The sequence below is a fragment of the Zea mays genome, chromosome 7 (genome assembly GCF_902167145.1).
Source record: "Zea mays cultivar B73 chromosome 7, Zm-B73-REFERENCE-NAM-5.0, whole genome shotgun sequence".
Taxonomy (NCBI): domain Eukaryota; kingdom Viridiplantae; phylum Streptophyta; class Magnoliopsida; order Poales; family Poaceae; genus Zea; species Zea mays.
Window position 1 is genome coordinate 74,299,784 of NC_050102.1, and position 11,808 is coordinate 74,311,591.

An 11,808-nucleotide genomic window follows, 5' to 3' on the forward strand; every position below is an offset into this window, starting at 1 on the left:
GCTTCCTCCAGCATTCTTAAGCCCCTTAGGCATCCAAAGATAACAATATGTTCCACTAGGGGTTATGAAGCTGGTTTTTGGCTCATCCTCCTTCTTCATACAAATTTGATGATAGCCTGAGTAACAGTCTAGCAGACTCATAAGCTCTGACGAAGCTGCTGCGTCTACTATAGAATCTATCCTTGGCAATGGAAATTCATCCTTTGGACAAGCCTTATTGAGATCAGTAAAATCAATACACATTCTCCATTTACCATTGGCTTTCTTCACCATAACTGTGTTGGCTAGCCACTCTGGGCATTTCACTTCTCTGATAACCCCAGCGCTAAGAAGTCTTTTTACTTCATTCCGAGCACCTTCAGCTTTGTCGTCAGACATTTTCCGAAGCCTCTGCTTTCTAGGTCTGAAGGATGGGTCAACATTGAGCGAGTGTTCAATGACATCCCTGTTAACACCACAGAGATCATTAACTGACCATGCAAAGACATCTTTGTTGTTGAACAGAAACCTTATCAAGGTTTTCTCCTGTTCCTCAGACAATTGAGATCCCAGCAGCACCTTCTGCTCTGCGATATCTTCGCATAAAAGCATGGGTTTCGGCTGATCGACCGAAGCAGCCTTCTCCCTTCTGTACTTGTACTGCTCACAAGCTTCAGCTTCATCTATATTATGGATCGCCTTTGAATCTGTCCAGTTCCCCTCAGCTTTTCTGGCAGCTTCCTGACTCCCATAAATAGCAATAGGTTCTTGATCCGAAGGTATCTTCATGCAAAGATAAGCTGGATGAAGAATTGCTTCGAAAGCATTGAGTGTTCCGCGACCAATGATTGCATTGTAAGGGTACTCCATGTCGACAATGTCAAACACAACTTGCTCAGTCCTTGTATTGTTGACAAATCCGAAGGTCACTGCATGGTAATCTTGCCAAGCGCTACAATTTGTCTTCCTTCGAAGCCACAAAGAGGGTGCGTAGCATCATGAATCTTGTCTTCTGGCTCTTGCATCTGTCTGAAGGCTTTAGCAAATATAATGTCGGCTGCACTGCCTGTATCAACCAAAACATTGTGGACTAGAAATCCTTTGATGACATAAGATATGACCATAGCATCATTGTGAGGGTAATCCTTGAGCTGAAGGTCCTCTTGGGAGAAGGTAATTGGGATATGAGACCATCCTGACTTGATGAAGGGTCCCTGTACCCCGACATGTTGTACCCTTCTCTGTGCCTCCTTCTTCTGCTTTTTATTGGCCGGTTCTGAGCATGATCCGCCTGTTATTGGGAGCACCAGCTTCGTAGTCGAAGCAGCGCTAGCTTTGTTGTTGAACAAAGCCCGTCTAGCTCAGTTGGTAAAGCGCAAGGCTCTTAACCTTGTGGTCGTGGGTTCGAGCCCCACGGTGGGCGCCAATGTTGGGGACTTGTTCTCAAATGCTATGAATTAAGAACAAGGCAACATAAAATGTTAAATGTTGATGCCCTTCGTCCGCTGAAGCATTATCTCCCTTAGGATATAATGAACTTCGGACAAAGACCATAAGCAAAACATCACGAAGGTCTTACCTTCGTAATCAGTTCTATAAAACAATGTAGACAATGCTAGAACATGAAACATTAAAGAAATTTATACCAAAAACAAATATTATTATACATATATTTCATTATACAAACTTAAGTATTAAAACATAATATTTAGACACATTTATACCTTTGCCTTGGCAAAGAACAATAATTCCAGTTTGATGCGTTGATGATTACAGGATTGCGTGAACAGTAAAGGAGTATTGTTCATCTATTTATAGGCACAGGACGCAGCCTGTGAGAAATTACAATCATGCCCCTTACAAAAGATTACATTTATGACTCAGACCCTTATGGACTAAGAAGTCATTTCATCTTTAAGTCGGTTCGAACCTTCGTCTTCAGATACGTTATAGTACCGAAGCTTCATGAGTGGTAGCTTCGGCACTACGTTTAAACGGATTTGCCGTAGGTGTTTCTTCCTGCAGGACCTTCGGTGACGAAGCATGACCCCAACAGTTATGATGATATACTTGTGGTATTTAAGGGGACTCGAGCTGTTTCTCGAGTGCCTCTCCGTAAGGACTGGTTCGTTGGATGACCGCCGAGAAAACAGTGCAACCATGAGGGTGGAATGGGACGCCCTTAGCTGAATAATTAGAGGAATTGGGGTGTAGTTCGCTTCGCCGTCGTGCCGTTAATGGGACTCGGTGTATGCGGCTCGCTCTGCCAAGGTTGGTTCGCCCCTTGGGGAGGAGTGTGGTGCATTTAGGAAACCTAACGGGCGGCTACAACCTCAGGAAATCTTTGTAAAGGCTACATAGTGAAACCCTGCATGTTCGCCTTGGTAGTGTCTAAGGGTTTGATCGGCCCGAGGCAAGAGAGAATCACGACTTGGGGGTAAAGTGCGCAACCTCTGTAGAGTATTATGAAACTGATATATCAGTCGTGCTCGCGGTTATGAGCGGCCAAGGGAGCTCCATTGATTAGAGATACTTTGATCAGAGATGTTTGGTTTACAGGTGGTGATGAGGATGATGGTTTTGGTTATGACTATGGTAATGGTAAGTGGTATTCTTTTTGTTTGGAAAGGGTACATTGGGTTAATAACTTGGGTTAATGCTAAAACCTAGCTTTCTACTAGTAATAATAACCTGACCAACTAAAAGCAACTGCTTGACTAAACTCCGCATAAGACCAACTAAAAGCAACTGCTTGACTAAACTCCACATAAAGCTAGTCCACTACAGTCAAACGAGACATATTTGTTGAGTATGTTGATGTGTACTCACCCTTGCTTTACACACCAACCCCCCCCAGGTTGTCCAGGTTGCAACCACTGCTAAGGTGGAGATGAAGTCATGGAGGAGGACTTACAGGAGTTTCAAGAGTATGATGAGTTATAGGCGTGGGTTAGCGGCAAACCCCCAGTCGGCTGCCTATGAAGGCCATGTGTATCTATGTTTCTTTTCCACACTTTGATAATTGTTAAAGACTATGTGGATGTCTCGGATATCATGATGTAATCGACTATTATACCTTCTTTTATGTTATTATTTGAGCACTGTGTGATGATGTCTAGTTATGTAACTACTGTGTACGTGAATTGCTGATCCTGGCATGTACATGGTTCGCATTCGGTTTGCCTTCTAAAACCGGGTGTGACATAGGTGGTATCAAAGCTATGCTGACTGTAGGACCGCTAACCCAGAGTAGAATGGTCGCTCTAAGGATTATAGACCCCTATTATCACTTTGACTTTGGTATCCCTTCAAAAGTTGGTCATATCGACCAAACCTATGTTCTACTATATATACTATACCTTGGAGAAAAAAAATCTGTTTTATTCTAATTCCTATTTTTTTATGGTTTACTTGCTAGTCATATTAGCTTTGTTCTCACTCTTATGCTTACGGTGTCTTTTGTAGATGGCTCATCTTAGACACATTGCGCGGAAGTCAGTCATTCCTTTCTTGCCTTCTTGTCTCGCGGAGCGTCCGCTTCGCCGTCTGGTGACTGATCAGTCTAGCCATTTTGAGAGGTTACATCACCGCCTGCACGAGGAGCAGGAGCATCGGCGATAGGAGCTAGAGCAGCAAGGCTCTTCTTTCTCGCTTCAGCAGGAGATTGAGTATGTGAGGAGTTGCTCCCCTGTGCCCCCGCTGGAGGCGCCCCCTACACCACCACTGGGCGTCCCGGCCACTGGAGTAGCTGTTGGAGGAGACCCCGATGACGGAGGCAACGACAGCAGCTCGAGCCACAGCACCGACCTTTCAGAGGAGCAGGAGCCGGAGGGATGGGTTGCCCGACCCATCACCTGTGACACCGCTCGCGGGTGTCACTTTCACGATGCGCTCGACACCTTGCTACGCCAGGCACTTGACCAGCGTACCTGGTTTATCGAGTATCGCTATGTTGTCTTCCAGCATAGTTGCGGGGTTTACCCAGACCGCTGGGAGGCGACTTGTTTGGTGCGTCGTCCGGAGAACAGTCTCCGGGGTGCGGAGGTCTGCTCAGAGCACTACTCTATCTCTAAGCGGGACTCAGCCGAGGCGGCCATGCAAGATGCTGCATGGCGTGCGCTTTCGCACTACTGCTCAATGTTCGGTGGGGTAGTCGATGGTCTTAACCTAAAGTATTACCCCCGCCGTCCATCGGGCAGCACAGGAGGTGTGGTTGTCTCACCTGTCGGTGAGGACAATCCTAGGTTGAGCAGTACAGTCAACCTAGTCGTCGTGCTAAACACGGAGCTAGACCATGCCCTAGATGAGCTGAGTAGGGCTCATGCTGAGATTGCCCAGTTGCGGACTGAGCGCGCGGAGCATCGTCACCTAGAGGATGGTTCCCCCGCTCCCGTCGGGACTCAGCACACGTACCACTCACCTTAGCGTGGACACCATGCTTATGGTAACCCCAACTGCAGGACCAAGATAAATTTAGAACCATAGATCGTCAGTGTCGGATCTTGTAATTAATGCTTAAAAATAGAAGTTATAGTCTTAGTCTTACTCTTGGTTAGTCTTAGTTAGACAGGGTAGTTTGCTTATCCTGTGTTTTTATGTTTGTCATGATGAACAATGATGGATTTGGATCTTTGTAATGACTGTCGCTAGAGTGTGGGTATCCCATGCACTTTGGTTTACCTTTTAATGTTAATAAAATTAGTTATCTAGTTGGGAGGCCCTTTCACTCTACTTTCCTCTTTATCTGAGAAGCTGTGTTGGCCTGTGTTGGGAGTCAGTGAAGATGCTTATCTGTTTAGTATTGTGGAAGAATTCTATATTCTTTTCTTATGCTGCAAGTTTGCAAGATCAGTTCTGATGTGTGATTGCATTCTGCAAATGTCAGACAACAGGTGTAGAGGAGGAAGGCGTGCTCAGCAGGAGTAGGCAGCACCGCAGGATGAGGCACCCCAACAGCAGCTGCCACCCCTTCCCCAATGATAATCGAGCAGATGTTCCTAATGCAGACTCAGGCGGTTCAAGCCATCGGTCAGACTCTGGCCTCTATGCAGTAGCAGCATCAACCCCCGCCTCAGCCTTAGAAGCCTCAGATGCCCAGAGACAAGCGTGCTGAATTCATGAGAGGTCATCCCCCAGTGTTCGCTCACTCTTCTGACCCCATGGATGCTAAAGATTGGCTGTGTACCGTGGAGCGGGAGTTGCACACCGCTCAGTGCGACGACAGGGAGAAAGTTCTGTATGGTCCCCGTTTGTTGAGAGGAGCAGCTCAGTCTTGGTGGGAGTCCTACCTCGCCACGCATGCCAACCCCGACACTATCACCTGGGAGGAATTCAGAGACAATTTTCGTCAGTACCATGTTCCCATGTCTGTTAGTGAGTACCGAGACAGGTTTCCGCAACTGTCCCGCTATGCTCCTGAAGATGTCAACACAGATGCCAAGAGACAGTATCGTTTCTTGAGAGGCTTAGTCGATCACCTGCACTATCAGCTGATGAATCATACCTTCCCCACATTCCTGCACCTAATTGACAGAGCGATCATGACAGAGAAGAAGAGCAAGGAGATGGAGGATCGCAAGCGCAAGATTGGTGGACCTCAGCCTGGAAGCAGCAATCGCCCCCGTTTCTCAGGCAACTCGCCTCAGCAGTTCAAGCAGAATCAGCGCCCGCCTTAGCAACAGTATCAAAGGTAGTACCCTTAGCACCAACAACAGAATCGCCAGAACAACCAATCAGGAGGAAGTCAGTTCCAGAGGCAGAATCAGCAGGCACCTTGCCTCCCCGCCCCAGCAACCAACCAGAGCAGTCAAGCAGCCCCAGTTCAAGGAGGAAGCAGGGCATGTTTTCATTGTGGAGAGCAAGGCCATTGGGTGATGCAATGTCTGAAGAAGGCAGCCCAGCAGCAGTCAGGCCCTATTGCCCCAACAAAGCAGAATGTGCCCCAGCCTGGAGCAGGCAACCGCTCCCAGCTACGCTACAACCATGGGAGACTCAACCACTTGGAAGTTGAAGCAGTTCAGGAAACACCCGGCATGATAGTAGGTATGTTTCCAGTCGACTCCCATATTGCAGAAGTGTTATTTGATACTGGAGCAACACATTCATTTATTACTGCATCATGGGTAGAAGCACATAATCTTCCAATCACTACCATGTCAACCCCCATCCAAATCGACTCAACCGGTGGTAGAATCCGAGTCAATAGTGTTTGCTTGAATGTAAGTGTGGAAATAAGGGGGATAGCATTTCCCGCTAATCTCATAGTAATGGGTACTCAGGGAATAGATGTCACCTAGGGATGAATTGGCTAGATAAGTACCAAGCAATTATCAGTTGTGATAAGAGGATAATTAAGGTTGGTGTCCCCACTAGAAGAAGAAGTGGTAGCCGAGTTAGTCTCACCTGAGCCAAGGAAAGAAGGTTGTCATCATATGGCTATTGATAGCAAGGAGCCAGATTCACTCGAGATTATCAAGGTTGTGTCAGAATTCCCATATGTGTTCCTGGAAGACTTACCATGTATGCCACCTGAGCGAAAAGTTGAGTTTGCCATAGAGTTTCTTCCTGGAACCGCCCCCATTTCTAAAAGATCTTACAGGGTATCAGGACTAGAGTTGGTTGAACTTAAGAAGCAGATCGACGAGCTGTTAGAGAAAGGATATATAAGGCCAAGCACCTTGCCTTGGGCCGCCCCTATCCTATTCGTGGAGAAGAAAGATGGCACTAGGAGGATGTGCATTGATTATCGAGCTCTAAATGAGGTCACGATCAAGAACAAGTACCCCTTTCCCATAATAGAAGATATGTTCGATCAGTTGAGAGGAGCCAGCGTGTTTTCAAAGATAGATCTGAGGTCAGGTTATCACCAGCTCAGGATTCGACCTTTAGACATTCTGAAGACATCATTTCTTACCAAGTATGGGTTGTATGAATTCACTGTTATGTCCTTTGGTCTAACAAATGCACCAGCCTTCTTCATGAATCTGATGAACAGTGTATTCATGGATTATCTTGACAAGTTTGTGGTGGTATTTATTGATGACATTCTTATATATTCTCAAAGTGAGGAAGAACATGTGGATCATTTGAAGATGGTATTGCAGAGATTTCGAGAGCACCAGCTGTATGCAAAGTTGAGTTAGTGCGAGTTCTGGATCAATGAAGTCCTATTCTTGGGTCACATAATAAACAAAGATGGATTAGTTGTGGATCCGGAGAAAGTGGCAGACATTCTTGTTGGGGCGAAGGTGAAGACGCTACCCTTCGCTCCAGCCTTCGTCTTTCTCGCTGCGCCAACGGAAGCAGAAGAACCGGCGAGGTCCACCCTTCGCCTTGTACACTACGAGACAAAGGCCTACGACGACGTCGCCCTGTCCCACGTCCTCACTCGGCCTGGAGGCCCACGTGGGATTCGGCCCATTGTAACAGACCCCGCACGGAGAAGCGTGTTACAGGCCCGATTTCTAATAGCTTTTCTGTAATGACAGTCTGTAACCCTCCTTTATAGGAATATTCCGGGGATAGTCCAGGTGCCTGAGGGTACATGCATCCTTACATTGAGACGTTGGGCACTCAGGCACCTATAAATACCCCCATACAGTGCCCTTGAGAGGATGGATTAATAGAGCTATTGCCATCTCGAGTTGAAACCTTGCTTACGTTGCTTTCATTCCCCCGTTGGATCAACTTGCCCAGGAGAGCAAGTTCCAACATTTAGCGCCCACTGTTCGTGCTACGAAAAAACCACCCGCGATGGCAGCCAAGAGAGCTAGCTCGAAGGCAGCCCCATCCGTTGACGAAGCAGCGAAGGCAGTGCTGCTGGTCGAGAAAAAGGGCAAGGCCCTTGTAGACACCACCCACCAAGAAGCCTGCGAAGACGACGCACTCAGCAAGAGGCAGCGCAATGAACAACCCACACCCGAAGGCAGTCTCCACACCTGCAGCTCCGGAGGACAACCGCAACCTCCCCCAGGCTTCGCTCCACCGGAGGGCGTGGACGCCACTAAGGATGGCAAAGTCATCGGTGTTTCAGCAGAGGAACAGCTACAGCTGCGGGCCATGCGCATCAAGAACTGCAACCTCCAGAAGAAGAAAGAGATCCTCGAGGCCAAGCGCCAACGTGTCTCTGCACAGGCCAAGGTGCGCCAGATGATACGTGACGAGGAGCAGAGGGCTCAGTAGCTTGAGCAAGAGATTGTGCTCATGCAGCGCGAAGGCCAACTTGATCTCCAACACGGCCCACCCCTCCAACAGCGCGCGCCATTCGAAGACCTGTTCATTCCTCAGCGCGGACCCGTCATCTCGCACGCCACAGCATTCCAAGGTGTCAACTACCTTGACGAGCGGAGTCCCCTGGCGCCGCACTTGCAAGCGTCACCATGGCCCGCCAACTTCAGGGCAGGGACCTACCCCAAGTACAACGGTAGCACTGACCCAGCACAGTATATCATGAGCTACCAAGTCGTGTTGCATCATCTAGAGGGGACGACGCCACGATGGCCAAATCATTCATCATCGCCGTTGAAGGCCTAGCTCTCACCTGGTACACCAGGTTGCCCCCGTTGTCCATCGACTCCTGGAGAAGTCTCCGGGACAAATTTCTGCTCAACTTCCAAGGGTACCGCCCAGACACCGACGCCTTGGCTAAACTGTCACTCTGCAAGCAGCTGGAAAGAGAAACTTTGTGGGAGTACTACCGCAAGTTTCTGACTCTCAAGTCACAACTGCCTTCGGTTGATGACCAAATCGCCATTCACTATGCCATCAGTGGCCTTCGGGCTGGCGTCCTTTACAGCCACTGCACCAGAGATCCACCCAAGAACCTCCAGGAGTTGTATCAGCTGTTCGAAAAATATGCCAGATCTGAAGAGCTCCACCAGCGCAAGGTCGAGTCCCAGAGGAAACCCAAAGACCCTCCGCAGTCCAGCCGAACATGGACGAGACCTTCGCAGTCAGACTCCGGTCGGGACAGCCGCAGTCAGCAGCAGGTACACAACATCGCCAACCAGCACCCCGCTGGTGAGGCCCCTTGCCACCAAGATTATCCCCCCCAGGGCCACGGCAACGGAACTCATGGTCGGGGCCAAGGACGGGCGCAGCAGCCTCGTAGATTTTACTGCTTGTTCCACGGCGAAGACTGCGCGCACCCAACAAGGGACTGCCCGGAAACGAAGGCCACCAGAGACAGGATGTCTTGGGCGCAACCAGCCGACAACCCAAGAGTTGTCGCACACACATATCAACAACCCCCACAACCATAAAACCACGGCCCCGTTCAGCATCCACCTAACCACGCATACCAACACCACCAGGAGGTACAAATCGTACCTCCCCCACTCCCACCTCCACACCCACAACAGCCAAACATCCACCACCCCAACCACCCCCAAGCACCAAAACAATAAGACTTCGCTAATCAGCCGTATCACGAAGTCATTCACATGATCACTGGGGGGTCCAGCGTCGACTTCGACACGAAGCGACAGAAGAGGGACCATTACCGCAGCATCAACCACGTCGCCGTCACCGGTCCAGTCATGCAGACAAAGTGGTCCCATGTGCCATTGACCTTCGACGCCAGAGACGTCGACCTGTGCAGCGCATCCCACATCGACGCCATGGTTATCAACTGCAGCGTGGCAGGCTAGGACCTGCACAAAGTCTTAGTTGACAACGGCAGCCAGGCAGATATCATTTTCCTCCACGCCTTCGACCGCATGGGCATCAGCCATAGCTTGCTTAAACCTTCGGACAACCCCCTGTATAGCTTCGGCGGCAAGGGCACCTTTCCTGTCGGCAAAATAGAGCTACCCCTCTCCTTCGGTGTAGCACCCAATGCACGAAGTGAGCAAGTCACTTTCGACATCGTCGACATGGTGTACCCGTACAACGCCATAATGGGTCGGGGCTCCATCAACAAGTTTGAGGCAGCCATTCACGGACTTTACCTGTGCATGAAGATCCTGGGTCCACAAGGCGCGATCACAGTCTACGGCAACCAGTAGGCCATGCGCAACATAGAAAGAGACTTCGTTCCAGGGCAAAGGAACGTACACTGCCTCATGGCGAAGCGCGAGGTCCCCGAGGCTACCAGCCCAACCGCCAAAGAGCATGAAAAGGCACAGCTGCAGAGCAACGATGGGACAAAGAATGTTCCCCTTGACCAGGCAACGCCCAAGCAAACGATCATCATAAGCGAAGACCTTACTTCGCATGACGAGGAGAGACTCCTCTCATGTCTGTCCAAAAATAAGGACGTCTTCGCCTGGTCCGCCCTCGACCTGGTCAAAGTCAGTCGCTCTATCATCGAGCACAGCTTGGGAATCGACCCTTCGGTGAGGCCAAAGAAGCAGCGGCTGCGCAAGATGTCTGATGAGAAGACAGAAGCCGCCAAGGCCGAGGTACACCGCCTGCTTGAGGCCAACTTCATCGAGCCAGTTGCCTACCCTACGTGGCTCGCCAACGTAGTCATGGTGCAAAAGAAGAGTGGCAAGTGGCAGATGTGCATTGATTTCACCAGCCTCAACAAGGCCTGCCCCAAGGATAATTTCCCGCTGCCTCGGATCGACAAGATCGTCGATAGTGCGGTCGGGTGCAAAGTCATGTCACTCCTTGATTGCTTCTCCGGCTACCACCAAATATATATGAAGAAGGAAGACAAGGCCAGCACCAGTTTCATAACACCCTTCGGCACATATTGCTTCATCAGAATGCCGGAGGGACTTAAGAACGTTGGGTCCACATTCTCTTGCCTCACCAAAACGGTGCTCGAGAGCCAAGTCGGCAGAAACATATTTATGTATGTGGACGACATCGTCGTCGCCAGCAAAAGCAAAGAAGACCATCTGGCTGACCTCGCAGAAACATTCGCGAACATGCGGGACGCACGACTTTGCCTAAACCCCGAAAAGTGCGTCTTCGGCGTCCGCCAGGGGAAGATACTAGGCTACCTGGTGTCGCACTGAGGGATCGAAGCCAACCCGACCAAAATCCAGGCCATCATCAACATGATGCCCCCGCAGTCAGCCAGAGACTTCCAACGACAAATAGGCAGATTAGCAGCCCTCAACAGATTCATTTCCAAGTCCGCAGAGCGAAGCCTACCTTTCCTCAAAACACTACGTAGCGCAAAAGACTTCGCATGGGGACCAGAGCAAGTGGCGGCCTTCGCTTCACTAAAGCAGCACCTGTCAGAGCTGGCGATTCTTACAAGCCCCAACCCATCGCTACCCCTGTTGCTCTACGTCGCAGCTTCGCCGCACACGGTCAGTGCAGCGCTGGTTCAAGAACAGGACAGAGAGGGCATGACCAGACAGTGTCAAGTTTATTACGTCTCTGAAGTGCTCACGACATCCAAATGCAACATGACAGAACTGGAAAAAATACGCCTACGCAGTCGTTATGGCTTCGCGCAAGCTGCGCCATTATTTTGAAGTGTTCAAGGTACGGGTCACCTCGGACAGGAGACTCAGCGAATTATTCAGAAATCCGGAGGCATCTGTCCGGATCGCCAAATGGGCAGCCGAGCTTTCCGGATACCATATCACATTCGAGCCCAGGACAGCCATCAAGTCACAAGTCCTAGCAGACTTCATCGTCGATTGGACCAGGCCAATAACGCAGCCGGACATGCCTGCAGAGAAGGTGTGGACCATCCACTGCGACGGCGCATGGTGCCATGCGGGGGCAGGCGCAGCTCCAGTCATTACTTCACCCACAGGGGTCAAGCACCGATATGCAGCACGACTCAGCTTTGCTTTGGAGTCCGACAGATGCACCAACAATGTAGCAAAGTACGAAGTTGTCATCCTCGGCCTTCGCAAGTTACGG

At 49.9% G+C, this 11,808-nt stretch overlaps 1 non-coding gene across 1 annotated transcript; it reads left to right on the forward strand.

Annotated features, from left to right (window-relative positions):
- Positions 1-1,329: 1,329 nt before the first annotated feature.
- On the forward strand, positions 1,330-1,402 carry TRNAK-CUU (transfer RNA lysine (anticodon CUU)). The gene has a single exon. It is a non-coding gene; the product is annotated as a tRNA-Lys (tRNA).
- Positions 1,403-11,808: the final 10,406 nt, after the last annotated feature.